Raw genomic sequence first — 25,502 nt, 5'->3', positions numbered from 1 at the left:
AAGACTGTCTGTGTATACAGAGACTGTGGAAAAGAGGCTCAAAATGGGATGTCCGTCATCACATGCATCATCTAGTCATATTAAACATTATGATTCATGTGTTGTTGCTTATGGAATTTATGATAATATAAAAGATAAAATACATTTACTGGGGTGACTTAAAAAAGAAACTGTGATAGAATTATGATCCAAAAATTATGTGCCAGGGAAGTCAAGAAGGTCATAATGCTGGTATCACCTGAAGAAGATCATTACGCATCAGAAATGTTACTCAACGGGTGGTTTTTATTTGTGCAAGTAGTGAGTCTAGTGATTTTACAATAAATAAATAAAAAGTTTGAGATTTTTCTGGACTCTGCCCTCTCTTAATCTTAACAGCAGTTCATGCAACTGATTAGACAAGACTAGATCCCCCCTACAGAACACACCTCAGGAAACTGTGCTTGTTAAAGTTTACGCAGAGAGAATAGCAAGTAGTGCATAATCTGGAGTTTTCTTGATTCAAGACTTGCAAGATTAGTTTTTAAATGAACATATTAAACCTGGTGGATTTTGCTCTTATGGCACCTGGGGCAGAAAATAAAAATCAAAGTAAAATAAATGTACTCCATTGCTCTGGGCCACTCACAGCTGTCAATTTAACAGCATATCTCTTCTGTCTCTTCCAGAGAAGGATCCAGGGAAGGATGGGAGCAGCCAGACCATATAATGCACATTCCAGTATGGGTGCTCTGTGTCAATAGCTTTAAGAGGACATTAGGGCAGGCACTTGAACTCCATGGCTACAACAGAGGAAAAGCAAAGGGCACTTTCAGGAATGTTTTTAAATTAATGATTACGTGCAGCTAAGGAACAGTTAAATGTTTTGATCCTCTGTTGATTGTCTAAAATCTAAATAGAGTCAGATTTACAAGATGACATACAAATCAGCCTGAAATGGACCTGTAAACTTGTGCATGAATGTTCTGTGCGCTCACCTATTTGCACGTGCAGAGCTTACATTTAGACTGGACATGTGCTCACACACAAAGGACGCAGACATACAGTTATCTAACCTGGATACACAAGTATGGGGGTTTGAAGATTTAGTTTGGTAATTGCAAATATAGAGGCCACTTTTGAAAATATGGCCTGCATATTGCCACTGTTTTTAGAGGAAGACCAAATTATTTGAATGTATTTGTTGAGCACCTGCAAGGTATCTGGCACTGTACCGAACAGAGGGCCTCAAAGATTTTATAATCTAGATTAACAATGCAAATCAGGCAGAAAATGCCTGGGTAGCCAAAGGATGGCTTTAACATGCAGCGAGGTTACATCTGTTTACTTCAATGGAAAATTTGGTCTGAGATTCCATATAGTTTTCAATAGTTTATTTCAGTACATTCAGTGGGATACATTTTTGGCCACAAAGCAATTTAGGTACCTGATTCCTAGAAAAAAATGGACAGAAGCAGAAGAAATTTCTGAAGGTCAAGGACAATAATTCTGAAAGCCTAATTTGAAATACCTTGAGTCTGATTTTCAGAACCACCCAATGTGACGCTCCCCAGACATACCCAGGGTTGTGAGGCACCTTACCATTATCTTGGGTACTCCTTGGGAGTGTTACAGTAGCACAGTTATGGCAGGATTTACACCCAGTTTGCTGGTTAGCCAATGATCGGATACCAAGCACTGGTAAATTAGAATCTGAGATATTCACAAGTGAGAAGGTTGGGAACAGGGGTTTTTGTTTTGTTTTGTATGTTTATTTTGGGTAAAGGAAACATAACAAAAGACAGTATAAGATAAATAAAGCAGAAGCAGCAGCAGGTTGAGCAAAGAAACATACACTACACTCACTAAGAAGCAGTCAGAAGAGCCGTGTGTGCACAGCAAGGTCTGTCGGCTGCTGAACAGAAGAAATGGAGCTGGTGCTGCATTCGTATGCCATGAGGTAGGATGGGGTTCCTTCTCTAAACTGGGAGTCAGAAGGGGTTCTTTTTTTCTCCTACAGGGCATGCAGGAGACCAAGTCTACAGTTCCCCAGGTGATCAAGCAGCGGTAGTGTTAATGGTGAGAGGTCCAGGCCTATGGAAGCTGCGGTAGAAAAGGCTGCTAGGGGAGAAGAGAGAGAGAAAGCTGGAGGCCAGTCGTCAGAGTGCAGAGGTAGAGCTGGAGCTGACCAGGACAAACACAGGCAGCTCAAACAAAAGAAGAGGGTCAAATCACACCCACGGAACCCAGGAGGAAGGACTTAAGGGTGTGCGTGATCAGGGACTGGCAGACAAACAGGTGCGGGTGTGATGGACCCCTCACTCTCCCTGCAGCCTGAGGACTCAAAAGGTTGTTCTGGAATTCTGACTGTGGAAAGGAGAAAAGTTATTTTTCTTGATATGTTGTTATTTTCTGTACACACGAATCTAGTTTAAACCCCCAGGTCTCAGATATGAGACGGCCATAGCCATTCTTAGGTGTTGAGGGGGCGAACTCGCGATCTGTCTTCAGCAGGGGAATTGAGTCAGTGCTGTGTGTGTCTGTGGCACAGCTAAGAGGTGCTGTAGCACATCATCTGCTGGGACACTGGCACCACTAGGAAAGGCTTGTGTGCTAGACCTCTCCGCTGGGAGCAAGAAAGACTGCTGGGAGTGATGAGGTGACTCACAAAGCTGAATACACCTGGGAAGCATCACACCAATCATACACAAATCTGTAAGGTAGATCCGAGGTGCCCCAAACGAGTGCCCATTTCCCCAAATGTTGGTTGTAGGAAACCAAACAATCCTGGGTGCCTCAGGGGCTCGGTCAGAGCTAGAATATCAGTTACTAAAAGGAATGTTCATAGCAAACCGTTGACAAGCAACTTGTCATTGACATTTGTGCATGCAAATTTATGGAACAATTTAAAATAGAAAATAAATGGCAAATATCATCAGTCATCAATGATTCACAAACATGAAAAGGGCTAAGTTCATCAAATAAACTGTTTTTTCAAACTGATCATGCAACTCTATTAAAGAGCTGTTCTCTCCACCCATCACTCGGAGTTCAGCTGTGGGCTACCATGCTGGCACAGGTCCTGTTGCAAGCACCACCATAAAAACAATTACTTTCTGTCATCCCTGTAATCATACCAAGGAATTTGAGAAGTAAAAATCAATAAATCATTGCCATGAGTTTAGCCTTTCTCTTATAGAAATATACATGTGCAACCTGCCTGCACTGCTCCAACTAGAATGGAAGAACCAAGCCTGCAGTATGAATACTGTGTGATGTGAGTTCTTGTATTTCTTTAAAGGTTTGGCTTAGACAAAATATTAATGTGACAAGCAACTATAAGGTAAGAGCTAACTGAATACACTAATGCATTAATGTGCTGATCTTATTTCAGTGAAGTTATATGACACTTCTGGACAACTCGGGTGGTTGACTGCAACTTGGAATGAAAGTAAAATGTTCATTGAAACCACACTTTACTAGTTCATGTCACAGGAGTCAGAGCTGACATTAATAAGTTAAGAGCTATATTCACATGCTTGTCATTGTCTTTTTGTCAAAATTTCAGTGAAGGAGAAATGCAAAACAAATAATCTAAGTGAGGGAATTTAAAGCAACACTGAAAAAGTTGGCAGATCGGAAATTTGTCCTGTCTTGCATTTTTTATTATATCTCAAGGAGAGGGCCATTTCATTGTCTTTATTGTTTTTAAAGTACTTTAAATATGAAAAATCTTCACCAAAAGCCTAAGACTTAGATCGATTCTGTAATAACAAATCACTATTGGCATGCAATAATGTTATAAGCTTACGTATAAATATCCATATTTTATATTACTATAGTTATAGTACATCTAATTAGAGGTTCTCCAAACACTATACAAAATTTAGGTTAGCTTCCCAACATCCTTGAGACTGCAGTACATTATAAGGATGTTATAAACAGTATTGCCAACCTTAGTGCTTTTATTGCAGATCTCATAATAGTAATGATTTTTTTGAAGCCCCAGCCACTGAAATCAAGTAATTACTTGAGAATTTCAGCTTTCACTAAAAAAAGGAAGTTTCTAGCACTCATGATTGCACAGAAAATCTTGGAAATGTGATCCATATTCAAAACCTAAAAGATACATAAAAAGAACCCAAAAATTATACTACTAAAAAAATCTAATCAAGCCAATCTCATGGTTTTTCGTGGGATTGACTCATGTTTTTTGAATACTTGGGGTAGGCAATATTGGGATCCCTTCAACTACCATTGTAATCCAGCCACCCCAGGGTGGACATACCAGTGACACAGAGGAGCACTGCACAAAAGTTTAAGACAAAAAGTAAAGAAAGTACAGTAGATCTGATTATCTTGCCACACTGATTTCACATTGTTGTAACACTATTGATTTCAGTGGATTCCCTTTTAATTTATACTAGCATATCTGATAAGACAACCAGATTCCTTATTCAACTGAAACTGTAGGATAGATAGAATTTGATTACATAAAGTGGAAATGGGCAGGATGCACTGGGCAGGATATTCCAACTCTTAAAAGTGTGCTATTGGATCCTGTTCTGTATATCACCCGAAAGCTGGCATCCAGCATCTCGTGCCCCCTAATACCAAGCTAGGGCACTAGTTAAGTACAAGAGTGCCTCTTCTAAAAAATAAATTATGAGAAGGATATATTTTCAATGTCAAGTTTCAAAGTGGTTATCATAAAGAAATATGTTTAAAATTATAAATCCCTGATAAGATTACTATAATGTCTTAATTATAGGATTTTTTTTCTTTTAAATTATGAAAAGAGGATCTCTATGAGCATTTTTTAAAAATCTCTTGGAATATTCCCATTTCCTGGAATAAAAAAATCAAACTGCTTAAACGAATGTCCCAGCAGGTGAACTGGAAGCAATTCATCCTACAGGCCCAAGCAAAAATAATCAGAATGGGAAAATAGACCACAAATGCATATGGCTCCACCTACCACTCCATGTTCTGATGGCCTCCTTCCCTTAACTGGCTGCTCTGGACTACTGAAGTCTTTCTTTTTTAGCCATCCCTACCCTCTCTAACATCCTTTCCAGGTAATCTGGGTCCCTTCATTGTCCCGTTTTTGCTGCCCTGATCTCTCCAATTATAATACACCATAGCATTTGTAACGGTACATTCTTATCTTAGGGTTGTGATGGATTCTTCATCACTGATCATTTTAAAATCAAGATTACATGTTTGTCTTTTAGATACGTTCTAGTTCAAACAAGAATTATTTCAGGGAAGTCCTATGGCCTGTGTTCTGCAGGACGTCAGACTATATAATCACAATGCTCCCTTCTGACTTTATAATCTATGAATCTATAAACTTTTTCAAGATTCAAAAAGTTTGGTTAAATTAGCTTGTGACTCTATTCTCCCTGGTTTTGACTGAAATACTACATGCAAGGCTAATCTCAAAGTTTTTCCAGTATGGTCAAAACCTGGAAATACTGGAAATTTCGTAAGAAAGAAAAGCCTGTTACCTTGAGAATTCCACCTGATTTCCACAACAGGAAGATTCCAAATAAACTGACATTATCTTTCCAATTTTTTGGATGCTTATCTGAGATCACTGGAACCTTTTGAAGTTTAGACCATTGCTTATTAAAGTATGAACTCTGGACAGAACTACAGGAGGACATCTCCAATGGTCTGTAAGTAGGACTAAGCAACGTTAATGCATCTTAGTCCAAAGATTTGTGTTCATTTAGTTAAATTCCAAGGTGTCACACACATCCATGTGCAGAAATTATGTCAAATTAGCAGAGAGAAAGAAGAGAAATACAGACAAAGAGGTTTGAGGAATTAAAATAACCTTCTGGAGAAAGCTTGACAGAACCCAATAGGTAAAGAAACAGAGCAATTAAAAATAGATCAAATCTAATCTGAATCTCCAGTGGATTCAATTGAAGATTGCAGCATTTGAATTAGGGAGAATAATGAGTAACAAAAAAGCTAGAAATGTACTAGAAAACTATTTCCATAACAAGAGAATGTACTCTGACATTTACATAACAGTAGGCTAAATGTTTCATACAACTTCGCTCCTGAAATGATGAAACAACTTTTAAAGCCTAGTTTCAGCCTCCCTTTAAAAAAAGCCCTCCTATTGTACCACAAACCCACAGCCACAATAGTTGTAATATTTTGTGCCCATAATTATTTGTGCCCTCGGTCTGTTCAGAAAATAATAGAATTGTGGGATATTGCGCCACAAAACCTCTGCCGCAATAGTTGAATATTTTGTGCCTTCAGTTTGTTCAGAAAATCATAGAATCATAGGACTGGAAGAGACTTCCAGAGACCAACTGTTGATAAACTGGCCCATATACCCTAAAACACTGCACAAAAGTTGAGAATATGGAAGGCTGACTTGTAAATGCACTTTAAGTCGACAAAGAAATAGATTTTATCATAGTCTAAAATGTAGGTTGGTACATACTTACACTACCATATAAAGAAATCTGTCTTAAGATGCAAGTTGGTGGGAAAAATGAAGGTTTTCCTCTCATGAAAAATTGCAAATTTTTGGGAAAAGAAAAATGTGAAAACTTAAAACCATTGGTCAAAACCTGAAAATTAAATTTGAAAATGCCAGTGTTGTGCTCATTGGAGTTGTAAGATCAGGTTCTGCATGCCAGGTCCCTTAGTAAGACCCCCCAACTCCTATAGCCACAATGACAAGCATTTCCAAATCAAAGGGTCTCAGTCAAAACCAGAACCCTTCTGTTTTCAAGTATTCTGTTTTATGACAAAAACTTCAAAACTTCTGTGGAAAGCAGACATTTTTCATGAAAATATTCATTAGTCAAAAATCCACTTTTCCATTGAAAACCAGTTTTGCCAGAAAACTTTTGAACCAGACTTAGTCATGATGAATTCATAACAGCTTGCCTTTTGTAAAGTTAGGACCTCAGACCTTGGGTTCTGGTCACCTCCCGTTAAAAATGAGGCATCCTCAACTCCTACTGATTTTAATAACAGAAGGCACCTGCCACCTCCCAGGATTACATCTTCAAGGTATTAATTTAAATCAGTACACTAAAAAATGAATGGAATTTTTTTCTTCTTAGTAACTCCTCCATACTTTTGAATGCTTTAGCATTTGCAAAAAATCTGTTACACTTTGGCTGCCTCAGAATCTCAAACAGATCCATGCTATCTCTTTCATATGTTTCCCTTGAGCTTTTGCCTGAATACCTAATATACTGTCAGAATCACAGAATCCATCCATAAGTATTAGGTGATGAGTAACTGCTGTATATGCAAACACACAAGAGAAATGGGCTTTCATTTTTGCATTGCAGTCATTTACATAGTGAATATGATCTTATATAAATTACTTCATGTCATCTCTTTACATTTGACGGATCCCTTTAACGAAATTGGGGAAAGAAAGAAAAAAGAAAACTACTGGCAATTTGACACCCCTTTATACTTGGAGTTTGAAGGTTTATACAGTTTTATATTCAAACTGCTATACTTTCTGATGGGTTCCTTCTTTCAAAAATGAATTCTTTTTGATAGTCAGACATTGTCTATCTTATTCTGGCTAAGATCTCTGTTTTCACTACTTCCTTTAGAAAATTAGAATTTCCGTCTTCGACAATATTAAACAGAGAAGTGGTAAGTTTTTTTGGTTTTTTTAATTGCTAAAGTCTTGACAAAAATGCATTAGCACTTCGCAGTGAAAACTGACAAGAATGTGTGCTTGTGGAGACTACAAGAACCAGCAAATCCTCTATTACTAACATACTGCTTTTTATTATAAAATATTTCTCCCATTAATAGTGGTCTACAGCCAAGTCTCTCCTCACAGTTTAACAAAGAGTTACCTTGACAAGATTCAGCTTAAATCACAGCTTTGTCTACATTTATTAACAGAAAAGAACCTGCTCCACATTAAAGTGACAAAAAGGTGTGATTTAAACTCTTAATGGAAGGAAATTTAGAGTTAAAGAAACTGCAGAGCATAGCTTATCTCTTTTTGCACAGGTTTTACAGGGTCTGAAATCAATGAGTGATGTTAAGTACACACACTATAGCATAAAAACACATATTTCTATTGTATTCTTTTTCACAGAAACCACTTTTGAAAATCTTGACCATTTTTCAGTTGTATCCCTCTTTCCCATCTTGTGCACTGCCTATCTTCATAGACAGTAAGCATTTCAGAGCTGGAACAACATATTTCTGTACTTGTGGCTAATATCCAGCACATCATGGGTGTTACTGGAATACAAATAAACAGTAATAATATTCATTAGCTGATTAATTCCCTTTTTAAAATCAAATCTGTTTAAATAACTGTATCAGTAATGAAAATATATTCTTTAAAATTAAAATAGGTCATACATTTTATTTAAAAAGTATTTTCATTAAGGTGTCAGCTTTGCCTGGCAGCTATAAACTACTATAGTGATGTTGCTGGCTGCATGAAAATTAATCTGATTGGTTGTTTTATTCAATTATTAAAAAAGTATTTACTTTCTCGTACAGGAATTAAAACTTAAAAAAGTGAACTTAAAAAAAATGTAACCAATGCACTGTTTCGTCCTGAATCTCCACATAGCCAGAAACAATAGCTTTGAAGTGTGAGCTACCTCATTCATCTCAATAAGGTTGTTAACTCTGATATCTAAAGACAACAGTTTAAACATCAACACTTATAGCTATTACACACTGATCATTTTAACAGAAACATTTATGAATATACTTAGTCCATAGATCCAAATTTTATTTTTTTTTCCAGCTAATCGCCAACTGTAATACGATTTCTTGGAAGCTGGAGTCATCTGGAGCAAGTTAGAGTATCCCTCAGGCTACAATAAACTTTGCGAAGCCCAGGACAAAGAAAGAGAGAATCAGGGAGATATAGGTGGTTCCTGAAACCCTCCCTGCTCTGCTGCACCAGTGAAAACTGGATCCAGAAAAGAATCTGCTTCTCATTCTTTATAAGACTATGCTGCTTTTTATTTTCTAACATGTAATTGTTTTATCAAGGGTAACATTTGCAATTTATAGGAGAGTAATTGACAGGATCACACCTTTTCTAGAAATTGGTATCTCTCTTATTGTCGAAACAAATTACAATAGTACTGAAAATGTATTAGCAAATTTCCTTAACAGCTTAGGTTGTATATCATCTGGAAATACTGAGTCCTATATTTAAAATTTTCAAGTATTCCTTACCTACTCTAAATATCTTACACGGTGTAAGACTTAATCTCTAGCCAGCTTTCTGCTAAAAAACAATTTACTGGAGAACAGGCCAATAAGGTTTGAGATTCGTTAGCCAATCTTTTGATTATCTTACTTTATTTAATTTTATTGTATGTATTTATTTTATAAAGCTTGACAACAGGGGCTGTCAAGTGTTTTCATACTGGTTTTGTTCCTATTCAGAACAAAACCCAAAAATTTCAAAATTCTCCATGAAAGGTAATGGCGCTCTGGCTCAGGGGCACTCCGCCTGGTAGGCTGCCCCAGAGCCACAGAATCCATGAGCCCTGAAAGCAGTGCACCTCACAGGCTGCTGGGGATGCCAATTCTGGGATCCCAACATCTGCCTGGTGGGTTGTCCTGGAGCTGCAGACCCTGAAAGCCCTGGAGTCCCCAACTCCTGGGAAGTTTGGCAAGTGGGCTACCGAGAAGCCTCCAGACTCTTCCCTCCTGCAACCTGTGCTCCTCCCTCCAAGTTCCATGCAGATTGTTACAGCGAAGAAGGTTCAATATAGCCTAAGTTCTGATGGAACCCCAGGCAGGTTGCTGTCAGAAAGCTGAACTGGCAGGCAGGGTTCCATCGGGGCCACTCCAGGACCCGCCAGCTCTCTGTGGAACACCAGTGATCCACAGACCCGGCAGAATATAGATCTCAGAATTCAACCTTTGAAATCTGAACACTATGAAGAATATTCCAAGCTCCTCCAAGCAATGAGAGATCTATATTAGCTGTTTACTCACTGGGTTGATTTACTGAAGTATCAGCTTGCTTGCTGTCAAAAGCTAATAAAAAATGAAGTTCTCCCATTCCTCCTCTAAGCACATCTTCAGATGTTATATATCTCTTCTCTGCCCATTAAGTGATAGATCTGAAGACTAAAAAGCAACGGAAGAAATGGCAAGATCTAACGCCTGTTGGACTAAATATGTAAATGATGAAATCAAGTTTCAGAACTGGAAGACCTTAAGTCACAATACTAGTGAATCAGGAAACTGATGAAAGCAGTGCCTACTATTAGGAAGGTTGCTGATTTTATCTGTGACATTTTTAGCCTTCAGAAGTCTACAATATTTTTCATATAAGATCAAAGAAAATGCATTTGGATTTGCATGTGGTTTCACAGTGTAGTTCTTTCCTTTTCCCTTCTCTCCTTTTGCATCTCTCACTCCTTAACTTCAAACACTGCAAAATACTGAAATCTTTAACTAGAAAGAAACAAAAAAGCCCTCCTCTTCAGATAGCTAAAATGCATATTGAAATTAATGGGAATCGTTTGATTTTTACCTGTGACAAAACAAAAATCAGACAATTTCTGGAAAGGAAAGATCTTTAATCTCCCAACTCAAACATGAGAGTGGAGATGTGTGATTTCCTAATGAAAGCTTTTTTGTTTTTCTTACATGTTTCTGCATGCAATTTCTGCAGTGTGTGTTTGCATAATTATACATAGGCTCGTTGTCTGAATTTCTTGGACCAGCATTTTGCTTTTATCATAATACAATTTTATGATAATTAAAGAGAAGTTGTCATATTTAAATATTTTCTGCATGATTGCTATTAAAACTTTTAATGTGAGGATTTACTGGGAGTATTGGATTACGTGTGTCAAATACATCTTCTAATTAAAAAATCCCCAGCATTATAAAAACACAATGTACAGGGACTGATTATATCTGAAGATATTCAGATGCTTAAGGTTGCCTGATGATAAGGTGTTTTAAAAACTGAGACAAGCTAGCACTCTTATCACGTGTAGTATCTTGCCCTCCAATGAACCCAAATCTTCTCCTACTACTGACTCAATTGGGACCACTATGGTGAAATTTTTGTATCATTTAAAAATGGAACAAATACTGGCTCGTGTCCTGCATGTAATAACTTACACTGCATGTAATAACTTTATGCACGTGAACTCAATGGGACTACTCAGATGTGTAAAGTTTCCCATAGGTAACGTTTACCACATCAGACCCATGAACTGGTTCTTAAGGACTTGTCTAAATGAGTAGTAGTTGGGGTGTAAATCTACTGCACTCCAGCGTGTCGTGCGCTAACTGTCCATGTGGACCCTGCTGCTGTGCAATAAAATTTTCCTAGCACACATTAATGTACTGCTGTTTTAATCTGCAGTATTTCAATGGGCACTAGGGAACTTCCACTGTACAGCAGCAGATCGACGGTTAGTACACAGCACTCTGGAGCACTGTACATTTACGTCAGCTTGCCACACCCTAACTGTTCGTGATGACATGCCTTTAGTCTCATATCCTTAAAAAAATGCTTTATTTCCATTACTTACTGTCTGCCAAATATACAGTTAGTCCAACATTAACATTGCAGTCTCCCACAGTGCCTCCAAAATAACCACATGCCCATTTATATGGAAAAAAATCCCTGGCATCATTCCCAGAGGATAAAGTCTCATAAATTCAGTGTGTTACCCATTTTATTCTACCTAGGATAGAATTAAATCAGTCAGTCTGGAAAATCAGTCACTTTCTTTTCAAGAGATAGAGGGAGGGCTGCAAAGAATAAATTATCTGGTTTCAATCCACATGGATTAGTACCTCCTGAGTTTCAGATTCAAAACCCTTTTAAAAGTGATGTAGAGTTTTCCCTGGTTTTATGTAAAAGTGAACTTGAGAAGCTGTACATTTTACTTTTGTTGCAAACCAGAAGACAGCCCAAGTTCATAATCCTTGGCAGACTCTTCATTTACCTCCCCTGATTGCTGAATTTGTTTTAAAAAAAAAAAAAAAAAAAGGAAGAAGAAGAAAAAGAAGAATAAAAGAATCAGATGAGTTGCCCAATGTTTGGGTTTTCATTGTGAATAATTTCAGACAGATTTATCATTCCAAATGTCAAAGTATCTTCCCCATTGAGTATTTTTAAAATCACTGGTCCAGCTCAGTGTGAAATACTTTAAATCATTATTTTAAGGAAAGCAAGTTACCTGAATATCTTGTAGCTTGATGTTATGCAGAAGTTGGAAGTAGCTTCACACAAGGCTGATGGCCAGCTAAAGAAATGGCAACACAGTTTGGAGATGTGAATTTTATTAGTAAATGCAAAGTGAGATTTATTTAAGAAAAATGTTTATACATTCAGTGATACAAGAATTGAAAAGGAACAGCAAATTTAAGCAGTATAATGTAAACATTAAGATTATTTTATTAATAAAATTACCTATTAGAAAAACCAGCCACCATTTTAGTTCACTTAAAATAAATCCTCACAAAAAAAAGTCAGGTTTTCATGGTGTACATTCTTCCTGCCAACCGTCACAAACAGAGTGATGTCAATTTTCTTACCTCAAGGCTACCATAAAGCCTGCTTTAAGTGAGGAAAATAGTAACTATCCATACCATGGTATTTCCCTTTCTTTACAATCTGTCCTGAGGGGAGACAGTCTAAAATACAAGCTCAGGATTTAACCACTGGGGGTCTCCTAGGCAGACAGTCAACCAACTCATGCCTTTTTTTCATTGTAACATTTACATATGTACTCTAATTCCTAGAATAACTCCTCATCTGAGGAATGGGTACACCTAATGTAAGTTAAATGTCAATAAAGCTATTCACTCTTGCAAGTGAAAGTTGGTACCAATCAACTCAGTGAAGGAGTTGCAAAGTTGTGGTAAAACCACCTTTGCCAATGCCCCAGGATTTTTGCTGAGCACAGTTTGGACATTTTGGAGGATCTGGGTCAGTGACTATACAAAATGTATATGAATGGGTGATGGGGAACAAATATACATTCTTCCATTGCTAAACTTGCCAGCGGCATTTTTGAGAATAAATAAGCACTGATGTACCTTTTCCTCTGCTGCAATTAGAAGTCAAAATAAGTTCAATGTAAAATGAGGCTTTCCTTTTGAATCTTGATCATTTTTATAACAGTGTCTCACTTGAAGTCTGGAAAATAATTAATGTCTTATGACTAAGTGTAAAGGTTAAATCAGAAATCCTATTGCAAATCTAGGGAAAACGAGCTCTGGTATGACATATGACACAAACTTCAACTGCTCGTAATCTAGAAGGAGTTCACATCCAACTCTTCAGACATTCCGAATGCCCAAATTATATATGAGACTTAAATTAATTTGCCACAGAAGGAGTGAATGTATGCTTTATGATTGCTCTCATGAGACAATTAAGGAAGTGGGGTCAACGGGGGCCTTTTTATGGTTACTATGGGGACATTTTTAGCAAAATAAAATAGCTGACAAGATTGACTATGGAGAAGTATAATGGGGACAAATGAAATACCATATTTTAATTTTCCTTCCTAAATTTGCCAGGCACAGCAAGCAACTTACTGTATTGCCTTTATATATAAATAGGAAACATTAATAAGGCAGAACCATATTTCATATGGTTTAATAATAAACAGTACTTGCCTTTTAAAAGTTGTGAATGTAAAATCAAGTGATTGGACACAAAATTAAAGAATAATTAGAAAGGTATCATTTTTTAGGACAGGATTTCTCAGACGCATCTGTAAGGGACCCTGGTAGATGGAGATGCTGTATGTCAAGCTATAGATAAAGGCCATAACCCAGGGTTTTTGGGGCAGAGGGTTTTTTAATTCAAAAAACCTCAATGGGTTTTAAAATTTCCAACCCTATTTTAAAGCATCCTAGAAGACAATATTTTTCTCTATTTTTTCAGAATCTGGCAATGAAAGATTCTATTTTATTGAAATTATTAACCAAAAATATGACATTTAAAATACCACACAGCTTTTAGCCAGATGTTCTTCTGATCAAAAGCTACTATGTAGCATGCTGCTACAACACACTGTTAATGTCAAAAGTTGTTAATGGCTGCCAGCAAGTGTGTCTTTGATATGTAAGCAATCATAGAGTTCAAAAGTTATTGGATGTGCTAACCACCCTTCCTTCAGGCTAAATGGAAGCAAAAATTCAGCTCCTTAATGGAGTAAGATAACAAAATAATAGAAGCTACTGCCAAAGGTACATGGGAAGGCTTGAGCAAGAACTAACTGAGGGAGAATAAAAAGGTTGGGTGGTTTCCCTGGGGACTGATTGTAAACACAGGGGCTGGGGCATTATTTGATTGCACCTAAGTTTGGGTGGGTCTGAGAGGCAGAAAACAACTAGAAAGCAATCAGAAAACCAGAGAAGCAGTCATGAACGTGGCCCTGTGAAGGAGCAAAGACAGAGCTCCTTTGGGCACAGGACTCTCTGTAGAGGAAGGCTTGGAAACTGTGCCCAAGGGAATTGCCTGTTGCTGTTTGTGCAAGGAAACAGGACATTATATAAATTATTTGCAAATAAACATTTCACTAAAGAAATATGACTCATAAAATTAATTTGTCCTCCTATTACAACAACCCAGCAAGGGCCTGAATATCACTTAACCACTCATGCCAAGGAGAAACCACCCTATGGTACACACTGTTCCGCCTCTGTGAAGGGCTCAGAATTGCCATAACATATTAACAGGTGGTCCTTCTAGTCCAGTCTCTGCTTGCTGATAGTGGCCAGAACAAGATGCTTCAGAAGAAGTATAAGAATCTACATCATGGACAATTATGGAATAACCTCCCCATAATGCAAATTTCTTCCTAAACTTTATAAGTTAAGGTATGTCTTCACTGCAGAATTAACCTGGGCGATCAGTACCCAGTCTAAGCATTCACACTGCAAGGCTATACCTGAGCTGCTGTATCCACACTGATGCTGTACTCATGTGAAGTGTTAAGACTTCTGGAGGTATATCCCATGCTTCTTAGAACTGTGCTAAGGTGCACTGCTTTAGGAATTCTTTGGCTGTATTTTATGGGAGAACGTCTGTCCTTCCTGGTTGCATGTGCAGCAGTACTGTTAGCTGGCCAATTTAGTAAAGCAATACCCTTCCAGTCTGTCATGCTCTAGATTTCTGTTTGCAGAATCCTTTCTAACTGATGACAAGGCCTAGATCCAACTTTGGGCAATTACCTGTTGCACCTTCTGGCATTAATGTTACTCATTTCAGAACCAGGAGGTAGAAGCAGGGCATGGAACATGATGGAGGGCATTTTAGCAGTGGCTTGCCACCCTGAGAAGGAGATCATGCATGGTGCATGAAGACATGGTGGAGTGGAGATAGCTGATGCACGTTTTAATAGCTGAGGAATCCCTCTTTGCTCACCGGTGGTTCTGGAAGAGGACCACAAGCACAGAGTGGTGGGACTATATTGTCATGCAGACCTGTGATGTCAACAGCGGGTCCAGAACTTCTGTGTGAGGAGGGCCACACTCCTGGAGCTGTGTGAGAAAGTTACTCCAACCCTCCAGTGTTAGGACACACAGATGATGGAGGCCATACCAATCCAGAAGCAGGGTGCTATTGTCATCTGGAACCTGGCTACCCCAGATTGCTACAGGTCAACGGCTAATCAGTTTGGTTGTCGCAAATCAGCTGTTGGTGTTGTGGTAATGGTAGTAAATACTGCAACGTATTTATTGCTGTGGTATACCCACAGATGGTGATGATTGTGAATGTCCCTGAAATAATAGTAGGCTTTGAGTAAATGAGCTCCCTGAACTGTGCTGGGGTCAGTGATGATACATATGTGCCCTTTGTCTGCTCTCCCCATCCTCCCTGTAAGGTGCACATGAATACATAAACTTGAAAGGATACTTCTCACTCAGTATGCAAGCTTTGGTTGACCGAAGAGGAAGGTTCATGAACACAAACATGGGATGAACCAGCAGGGTGCATAATGCCAGGGTATTCCAGAGATGTTTCAATGTTATCAAATGTTTCAAGTTTGGACAAGCTTAGAATTCATTCTCATCCAATAATATGGATATCAATCATGTGTCTATGCCCACTGTTATTTTGGGAGGCCCAGCCTAACCCCTACTACTCTAGCTCATGAAGTCCTAGCCAAAAGTGAGAGGAGTTTTAATTACAGACAGAATATTTAATTACACACTGTGCAGATGCAGGATGGTGGTAGAATGTGCGTTTGGCCAACGGAAAGCAAGTGGTCACTGCCTACAAAGCAATTTTTACTCCAGTGCATATAATGCTATTCATATTATTGCAGTATGCTATGCACTGCACAACATACATGAGAATATGGGGGAAATAATAAGAGGTTTCCCTGAAGCTTGAGTGTTGTATCTATACTAAATTAGTATTATCATTAATCCTATCTAATAGTTGTTTTTTTTCAAAGAGAAAAGCACATATTGATTCAATTACCATTTGTTGCTGATGGCATAGTAATTGTTAGCCTGCAGACCATAAACACATGCAGAAATGGGATCAAATTGACCAATAGCAAAATTAATGCCACTCCACCTAAATCAGTGGAGATGTTCCTACTTACTCCAATGGTGAATGTGGAGAATAGGACATGTTTGGGCATATCCTCATGTATTTTCATATACCAAGGAGGCATTCTGCCTGGCTGTTTGTATGGCAACAAAAGACTTCAACATTATTTTCCTTTGTTTGGCAGAGATCAAGATTTTGCTCTTTATTTTTTAAAAATTAGCTAGCAAAATAAAGATAATAAATTGGTTAACACTGTTCAGAAGTGTGTCATTGTTTTTCCAATTTTACTGAGAAAAAGCTTTATCATTTATTTTTAATTTTTACAAATACAACAAATATATCAAAATACCAGATTCACCATAATACACAAAGTAAATAAGGAGGATTAGGATAAAGTGAGTGGAGGAGAAGCAACATATCTATCTTCATGGTCTACATTAATCGCAGACCTCCAAAAAAGTCAGCCCAAATTGCTTTGAATTTTTTGGGCGTTCCCTTTCTGCGAAATGCCAGCCATTTGTTTGTGAGGTCAATCAAATCACTGAGCCAGGAACCAATATTCGGTGGGGATTGACTTTTTAATTTTTGCAGGATTAATTTTTTGGCGACCAAAGCTGCATGTTGGAATCACGCCGCTTCATTACCAGATAATTGCCAGATATCAGGAATCAGAGTACCATAGAAATGTAAGGGACCTCAATAGATCATCTAGTCCAGTTCCTTGCACTGAGGCAGGACTAAGTATTATCTAGACAATCCCTGACAGGTGTTTGTCTAACCTGTTCTTAAAAACCTCCAGTGACGGAGAGTCTACAAGCTCCATAGGTAATTTGTTTCAGTGCTTAAATACCATTACAGTTAGGAGGCTTTTTCTTAATGTCTAACCTAAATCTCCTTTGCTGCTATTTAAGCCCATTACTTTGTGTCCTGTCCTCAATGGTTAAGGAGAACAATTTATCACCCTCCTCTTTATAACAACCTTTTACATACTTGAAGATTTATGTCCCTCATCCCTCTTCTCAGTCTTCTCTTCTCCAGACTAAATACACACAATATTTTCAATCTTTCCTTGTAGGTCATGTTTTCTAGACCTTTAATCATTTTTGTTGCTCTCATCTGGACTTTCTCCGATTTGTCCACATCTTTCTCAAAGTGTTGTGCCCAGAACCAGACACAGTATTCCAGTTGAGGCCTTATCAGTGCTGAATAGAGTCTTGCTTACAACACTTCTGCTAATACATCCCAAAATGATGGTTTGTTTGTTCTGCAACGGTATTACATTGTTGACTCATATTTAGTTGTGGTCAGCTTAACCCTTTTCTGCAATATGCCTGCCTAAGCAGCTATTTCCCATTTTGTATTTCGACAAATTGTTATTCCTTCATAAATGTTGTACTTTTCACTTGTCCTTACTGAATTACATCCTACTTATTTCAGATCATTTCTCCAGTTTCTCAAGATCATTTTGAATTCTCATCCTGCCTTGGCAACCCCCGCTTGGTATCAAGCTCGAACTTATTAAGTATACTCTCTATGCCATTTTCCAAATAATTTATGACGATATTGAACAGAACCAGATCCGGGACAGATCTCTATAGGACCTCACTTGAAATGCCCTTCCAATTTGATTGTGAACCATTGATAACTATTCTTTGGGTATGGTTTTCCAGCCAGTTGTGCATGTGTGACTATTTCCAAGAATGAAATTGAAGGGGGCCTCCAATTCAGCATCAAATTGGTCCTTTGACCCACCTCATACCAGAAATTCTTGCCAAAGGGGCACTCCCAAAACATATGAGCTTATGTAATACCAAGGCAGTTAAATTCTAACAGCAGTCAGCATTTCTGAGGCCTACTACCATTAGACAATGTGGGCACCAGCACATTCATAAATGTGTCTTTTGATGAATAAGTATAGTCTCAGAACTATAGTTGTTTTTTTAACATTAGATACAATTGTATTCAATTGGGTCATAGATAGTTGTATAAAAAAATGTATTTGAAAATCTAAAAGGTCAAAAGAAAATATTAGGACAAACCAATAGAATAAACAATTCAATTAGATGCGTGTGTGTGTACATTGTTGTTTTTAATCTCTTATTACAGTAGTATAGAATATAGCTCCAGATGACGAGCTTTGTGTTCCCCCTTCTATTTAGAGCCAGAGAGAAGAGCCCCATTGAAGTAAAGAGATGAGCAGAAGTTATTAAGGGGCTTTGTGCTGGTTGTATTATGGACAACAAGAAAATATATTTATTTATTTATTATCCTTATGCTGCTCATTATAAATATCACACTTTCAAATGAATTGTGCCCACAGTGTCTACATAGACAAAAGTTTGGGTTTACTAAATCTGCTGCACCATCAGATACCAGAACAATAATTCCCTGCTTATTTATGGCACAATATGTGACATTTTATTCAACCCTGACCAGTAAAAAATTAAAATAACTTTGATCACTTTTGGAGATTCTGGACTAAGATTTCCATTTGTAACTATCAATTATTTAAAGAATAGTTTAAAAGGGCTCTAAAAGCTTTTTTTTTTTTTTTTTTTTTTTTTTTTTTTTTTTTTTAAATTACAGTAATTTAAGCAGCAAAGGCAAATGATTGCAAGTTGTTAGCTACATATGGAATGAAAATTCTGCATAAAATAGTCACATTGCCATCTACTGACAGCTCTTTATAAAAAGGCTAGCTTTTTTCATTAACCTAACTGTCTGACTATGCACTTAATGATCTGTCTTTTGACATACTGAAGTACAAAGAATGAGGGATGTGCTATATATGTTGTTCAATACGTCCATTGCAATAATCCTGCTTCTCATGAAATCCATTTCAAGCCATTCAGGCTTTTGCAGTTATATGCGGCAATTAGATACGTTTATTAATGACATTATTGCACAGTATTTCATAGGAGGTAAAACTGTTTTCAAGAAAGTAACTACAGGAGAGTATGTTAATAAATCTGTGCTGCATGTACAGTACATAGAGACTTGCTAATAGGATTTCCATAATAACAGCATTTATCTTACTATACATTTTATAATACCAATCACCATGCAACTCCCATATTGTTATTACATTATGTGAAAAGTAGGATTTCATATTAAGGATACATACTATGGACTAAAACAGCAATGTAATTGATGCACCTGTGTATTAAAGGTTTTCACCATTTATTTATACTGAAATTATATTTTGGCCTGAATCTTGGTTAATACAACATCAGCATGTAATGCTCCTTTAAACTAAATCAAGGCCGTGTGTCAGTTTCACCTTATTGTATATGAATCAGTAAATCCTAAAGGTGGCCTGTAGATTAACTGAGGCAGCCCCCTCTCACCAAAGTAAACAAATCAAGTTCATGTTCATTCACTCTCTGTTACACATAGGGTGACCAGATACCCAATGTGAAAAATTGGGACAAGGGGTGGGGAGTAATGGGTGTCTATATAAGACAAAGCCCCAAATATCAGGACTGTCCCTATAAAATGAGGATATCTTGTCACCTTAGTTAAACAACCAACAGTATTAATCTCCCAAATTAAGGCCATCCCAAGCTTCTCACTACTGAATCCAGCTGAATGATTTTTTTAACTCTCTGATGCATAGCACGAGGTGATTTTTCTTCACCCTTGCCTCCTAGTATTTAATACGTTATTTAAAAAAAAAAAAAGTATCAGGTGCTGTATAACCTATGATATCTATGCCCAATTTTGCAGACTGCCAAACTTGCCCTTAGAAATATAATTCTAAATGAAAGTTGTAAGAGCTATATATTATCTTTAACACATGGAATGCTGGCATTCGCCAGACACGCCTTTAAGTATCCTAACATTTCATCTTGCAGGAAAATAGATCTCAGCATACAGAACAGTTAAAAATAATCTTGTCCTATAAAAAGGCCAGATTCTATCTTCACTCATAGAAGCTTGACACCAATATAACCCCATTGCTTTCAGAAGACTAAGGCCTGGCCTACTTTAGAATATTAAGTTGGCATAACTATGTCATTCAGGGGTGTGAAAAATCCATTCCCCTGAGTGATGAAATTAAGATGATTTAAGAGCCTGTGTAGACCGCGCTAGGTTGACAGAAGAATTCTTCCATCGACCTTGCTACCACCTCTTGAGGAGGTAGATCATCTACACATATGAGAGAACACCTCCTGTCAGCCTAGGTAGTGTCTATACTGAAGTGTTACAGCGGCACAGTTGTGTCACTGAAGTGCTTTAAGTGTAGACAAGCCTTTATTCCAAACTGGCATACTAGAGGAATCTGATCTAGAATTCATTATGAAATTTGAGGCTAGGTGGAGATTCACAAAATAAAATGTGTCTGCACAAAGAAATAAAGAACCCCGGCATGCATTTTAAAGGCCATTCCTTTTTTTATCTTACATTACTGTTACTTACATACGTTACTCTTACTTCATCCAGCTTCCCAAAATATTTTCCAAACATTAATTAACCCTCACAATTAGAGCTGAGCAAATAACTGATTTTTCTGTTCACTGGCTGTTCTGGAAAAAAAAAACATTTAAAAAATCAGTTTGGGTTGAACTAAAACTGAAATTTTTTGGAGTTCTCATTGAATCAAAAAAGTTCACAAAATTATTTTTCTTTTTCTTTTTAATTAGGCAAAGAAAATGAAGAGCTAGATTCACAAACTTAGCTGGGATGTGGGAGACACAGGTTTAAATGCCTGTTCTGAAGCAGAGATTTGAACCCAGGTTAACCACCAGGCTATCAGTGGGTCTCTCTCAGTCTCTCCTACTGAAGCTGTTCCACTTTGTACAAAATACTTAAATATGTATCAGGCCAGAGACAGAAAATGATTCTATAACCTGGTGGCTAAGGCACTCACCTGGGAATTGGGGAGGGACACATGCCCTAACCACTAGACAAAAGTTGTAAGGAGAGCCCCAGCACCTCCTTCTCTTCCTCCTCTGGTGTAGAAAATTGGCTGGAAAAATCTAAAGAAGACATTTCATTAATGTCAAAATGGTTTGTGTAAACATTCCCATTTTTTTTTTCCAAACTGAAACAATTTTCCAGAATCAGCACAAATTCACAAAATATTTTGGTTGACCAGAATCTGAATTTTTCTGTGAAAAAGTCTTCAGTCAAAAACTGTCACCAGTTCTTCTCAGAACATTTCTATCCAGTTTAGAATATCTCCAGTTTAGAAATGGGCAAACTGAGGCAGAGAGAGGTTAAACATGAGATGGTCGAGTTCAGGATCCTGATGAAAGGAAGAAAGGGGAACAGCAGGATACGGACCATGGACTTCAGAAAAGCGGACTTTGATTCCCTAAGGGAACTGATGGGCAGGATTCCCTGGGAGGCTAATATGAGGGGGAAAGGAACCCAAGAGAGCTGGCTGTATTTTAAGGAGACCTTATTGAGGGCACAAGAGCAAACCATCCCGATGTGCAGAAAGAATAGCAAATATGGTAGGCGTCCAGCTTGGCTTAACAAAGAAGTCTTTGGCGAACTTAAACGCAAAAAAGAAGCTTACAAGAAGTGGAAGCTTGGTCAGATGACTAGGGAGGATTATATAAACACTGCTCGAACGTGCAGGAATGAAATGAGGAAGGCCAAAGCGCAATTGGAGTTGCAGCTAGCAAGGGACGTGAAGGGGAACAAAAAGGGTTTCTACAGGCATGTTGCCAACAAGAGGAAGATTCGGGAAAGTGTAGGCCCCTTAAAGAAAGAGGGGGCGACCTAGTGACGGAGGATGTGGAGAAAGCTGAGGTACTCAATGCCTTTTTTGCCTCTGTCTTCACAGACAAGATCAGCTCCCAGACTGCTGTACTGGGTGGCACAGAATGGGAAGGAGGCAAACATCCCGCAGTGCTGAAGGAACAGGTTCAAGACTATTTGGAAGGATTGGACATTCACAAGTCCATGGGGCCGGATGCAATGCACCCGAGGGTGCTGAGGGAGTTGGCTGAGGTGATTTCAGAGCCATTGGCTATTATCTTTGAAAGCTCGTGGCAACAGGGGGAGGTCCCTGAGGACTGGAAAAAAGCAAATATAGTGCCCATCTTCAAAAAAGGGAGGAAAGAGGATCCGGGGAACTACAGACCGGTCAGCCTCACCTCAATCCCTGGAAAGATCATGGAGCAGGTCCTTAAGGAATCCATTTTAAGGCACTTGGAAGAGAGGAAGGTGATCAGAAACAGTCAACACGGATTCACCAAGGGAAAGTCATGCCTGACCAACCTGATTGCTTTCTATGATGAGGTGACTGGCTCTGTGGATGTGGGGAAGGCGGTGGATGTGATATACCTTGACTTTAGCAAAGCTTTTGATACGGTTTCTCACAGTATTCTTATCAGCAAGTTAAAGAAGTATGGGTTGGATGAATGGACTATAAAATGGATAGTGAACTGGCTAGAGCATAGGGCTCAACGAGTAGTGATCAATGGCTCCATGTCTAGCTGGCAACCGGTCACAAGCGGAGTTCCCCAGGGGTCGGTCCTGGGGCCGGTTTTGTTCAACATCTTTATTAATGATCTGGAGGATGGGGTAGATTGCACCCTCAGCAAGTTTGCGGACGACACTAAGCTGGGGGGAGTGGTAGATACCCTGCAAGGTAGGGATAGGATACAGAGTGACCTAAACAAACTGGAGGATTGGGCCAAAAGAAATCTAATGAGGTTCAACAAGGACAAGTGCAGAGTCCTCCACTTAGGAAGGAAGAATCCCATGCACAGCTATAGACTGGGGACCGACGAGCTGGGCAGCAGCTCTGCAGAAAAGGACCTGGGGGTAACGGTGGATAAAAAGCTGGATATGAGTCAGCAGTGTGCCCTGGTTGTCAAGAAGGCTAATGGAATATTGGGCTGCATTAGGAGGGGCATTGCCAGCAGGTCACGGGAAGTGATTATTCCCCTCTATTCGGCATTGGTGAGGCCGCATTTAGAATACTGTGTCCAGTTTTGGGCCCCCCACTACAAAAAAGATGTGGACAATTTGGAGAGAGTGCAGCGGAGGGCAACCAAAATGATTAGGGGGCTGGAGCACAGGACTTATGAGGAGAGGCTGAGGGAACTGGGCTTGTTTAGTCTGCAAAAGAGAAGAGTGAGGGGGGATTTGATAGCGGCTTTTAACTACCTGAAAGGGGGTTCCAGGGAGGATGGGGCTAGGCTGTTCTCGGTGGTGGCAGATGACAGAACAAGGAGCAACGGTCTCAAGTTGCAGGGGGGAGGTCTAGGTTGGACATTAGGAAAAAGTTTTTTACTAGGAGGGTGGTGAAGCATTGGAATGGGTTACCTAGGGAGGTGGTGGAATCTCCATCCTTACAGGTTTTTAAGCTGAGGCTTGACAAAGCCCTGGTTGGGATGATATAGCTGAGGTTAGTCCTGCTTTGAGCAGGGGGTTGGACTAGATGACCTCCTGAGGTCCCTTCCAACTCTAATATTCTATGATTCTATGATTCTATGAAACAACCTAGCCCCATGTCACATAGTAAGAGTCAGTAGAGATGGAAACAGAATCCAGGAGCACCAGTTATTCCCAGTGCCATTCAATTGAACAATCCCTTGCCACTGCAGTGTGTGTGGTTTGACAAGGAAGCAAAACTGTCAGAGAAGAAGCAGATTTTAAAATATTAAATGAAGTAATTAGAGGACTGCCTTAAATATTTCCTGCTTGAGTATTTTAATTTCATTCTATTCTGGAGTACTTTCTTGCTGGTGGTGTGTGATATGGGTGTTTTTGTTTTTTAGAATTGTTATATATTTTATGCTTGCAGCCTCAAGCGACAAAGTATCTTATTTTATCTCCTTTATCTCTTTTTCTGGATTTACACAACTGTTTAAATCTTTTTAGCGCTATTGAGCCATGTCTAATTATTCCTTGCTCATTGATACATGTGTAATAACTAGAATAGTTAAATGTCAAGACAGAATGGTTAGTATGCACACAATATAAAGATGAAGGCAGGCCATCATGAGCTAATATAGTGTTTAGTTAAAATTCATTTTGTCTACAGATAGATAAAACAACTGCCAGATTTAACAATCTGCAACTTGCTGTTTTGTCTTCTTATCCAATGGTTGTCAGCAACATCATCAAACCATCCCGAAACTGAGCCCCGTGGCAATTCAAATGAGTTCAGAATAAAATATGAAGATGAGATTTGCCTTTCATTGAAAATCCATGTAAAAAGTCATGATTTTTCTAAGAAGCTAGCATATAAAATGGGAAAATAGAAATGTATTATACAAAGTTTCTAAAATCATCCATCGTGATAATTTTAAACACAGCATTGATGAATCTTGAATGGAGATAAATTACCAGTCTCTCAAGGGCAAAGTTATTTATTTAAGGACAAAGGCAAAAGCAAGGGCCAGATTTTCAGGCATATGAGTAGATACCACCACGCCAATTAAAATTAACATGTGCTGCTGGTGATCAGAAACTCTGAAATCTGCCCCCAAATTCCACCACTTATGTAACACATCTTCTTGAAGAATTACCAACATTAGGAAGTAATGGATGTTTTCCACAGTGAAAGCAACTTTCAAGTTTAAATTTAACACTTCGTCTATTTTTAGCAAAAAAAAATTTAACAGCAGTGGAAATCTTTGAAATTTCCCTTTTGTCAGGTGGGTAAATAGGAACGATAGAAACACAAAATATAAAGCTATAACATACACACCACAATTCCTGACATAAGATGCTTAGCCATGTAACTTTAATATTCTCAACAGTATTCTCTATATAATTTCTTAGGATTTTAAAAAGAAGCAGATGAATAAAGTAGAGGAAACATCTCACCCCAAACTTCGCTGCCTGCAAAAGAAAATTCCAAATAACACTGTCAAATTCATAATCTGGAACTTTTTAGCTAGTCACCACCCATTTGCTCTGCCCTCCATAGGAGGTCTGCAGAAATAACCAAGAAAGCATACTAAGAGGTGAGCAAAAGCAAATACAACTAGACCAAATCACAGTTGATTTATAA

At 38.4% G+C, this 25,502-nt stretch overlaps 1 long non-coding RNA gene across 2 annotated transcripts in view; it reads right to left on the bottom strand.

Annotated features, from left to right (window-relative positions):
* Positions 1-21,048, bottom strand: part of LOC137141335 (uncharacterized) — a 92,127-nt gene extending 71,079 nt beyond the window's left edge. For both annotated transcript variants that reach the window (XR_010916584.1, XR_010916585.1), the window contains exons 1-3: positions 20,942-21,048; positions 13,045-13,144; positions 12,183-12,248 (exon numbers count right to left, since the gene is read on the bottom strand). This is a non-coding gene — a long non-coding RNA (uncharacterized lncRNA). The remainder of the gene's footprint in view (positions 1-12,182; positions 12,249-13,044; positions 13,145-20,941) is intronic.
* Positions 21,049-25,502: the final 4,454 nt, after the last annotated feature.

This window comes from Emydura macquarii, unplaced genomic scaffold (genome assembly GCF_026122565.2).
Source record: "Emydura macquarii macquarii isolate MOO-44397 ecotype Brisbane River unplaced genomic scaffold, CSIRO-AGI_Emac_v2 contig_3044, whole genome shotgun sequence".
Classification (NCBI taxonomy): Eukaryota; Metazoa; Chordata; order Testudines; family Chelidae; genus Emydura; species Emydura macquarii.
This window is presented reverse-complemented; position numbering and strand designations above follow the sequence as displayed.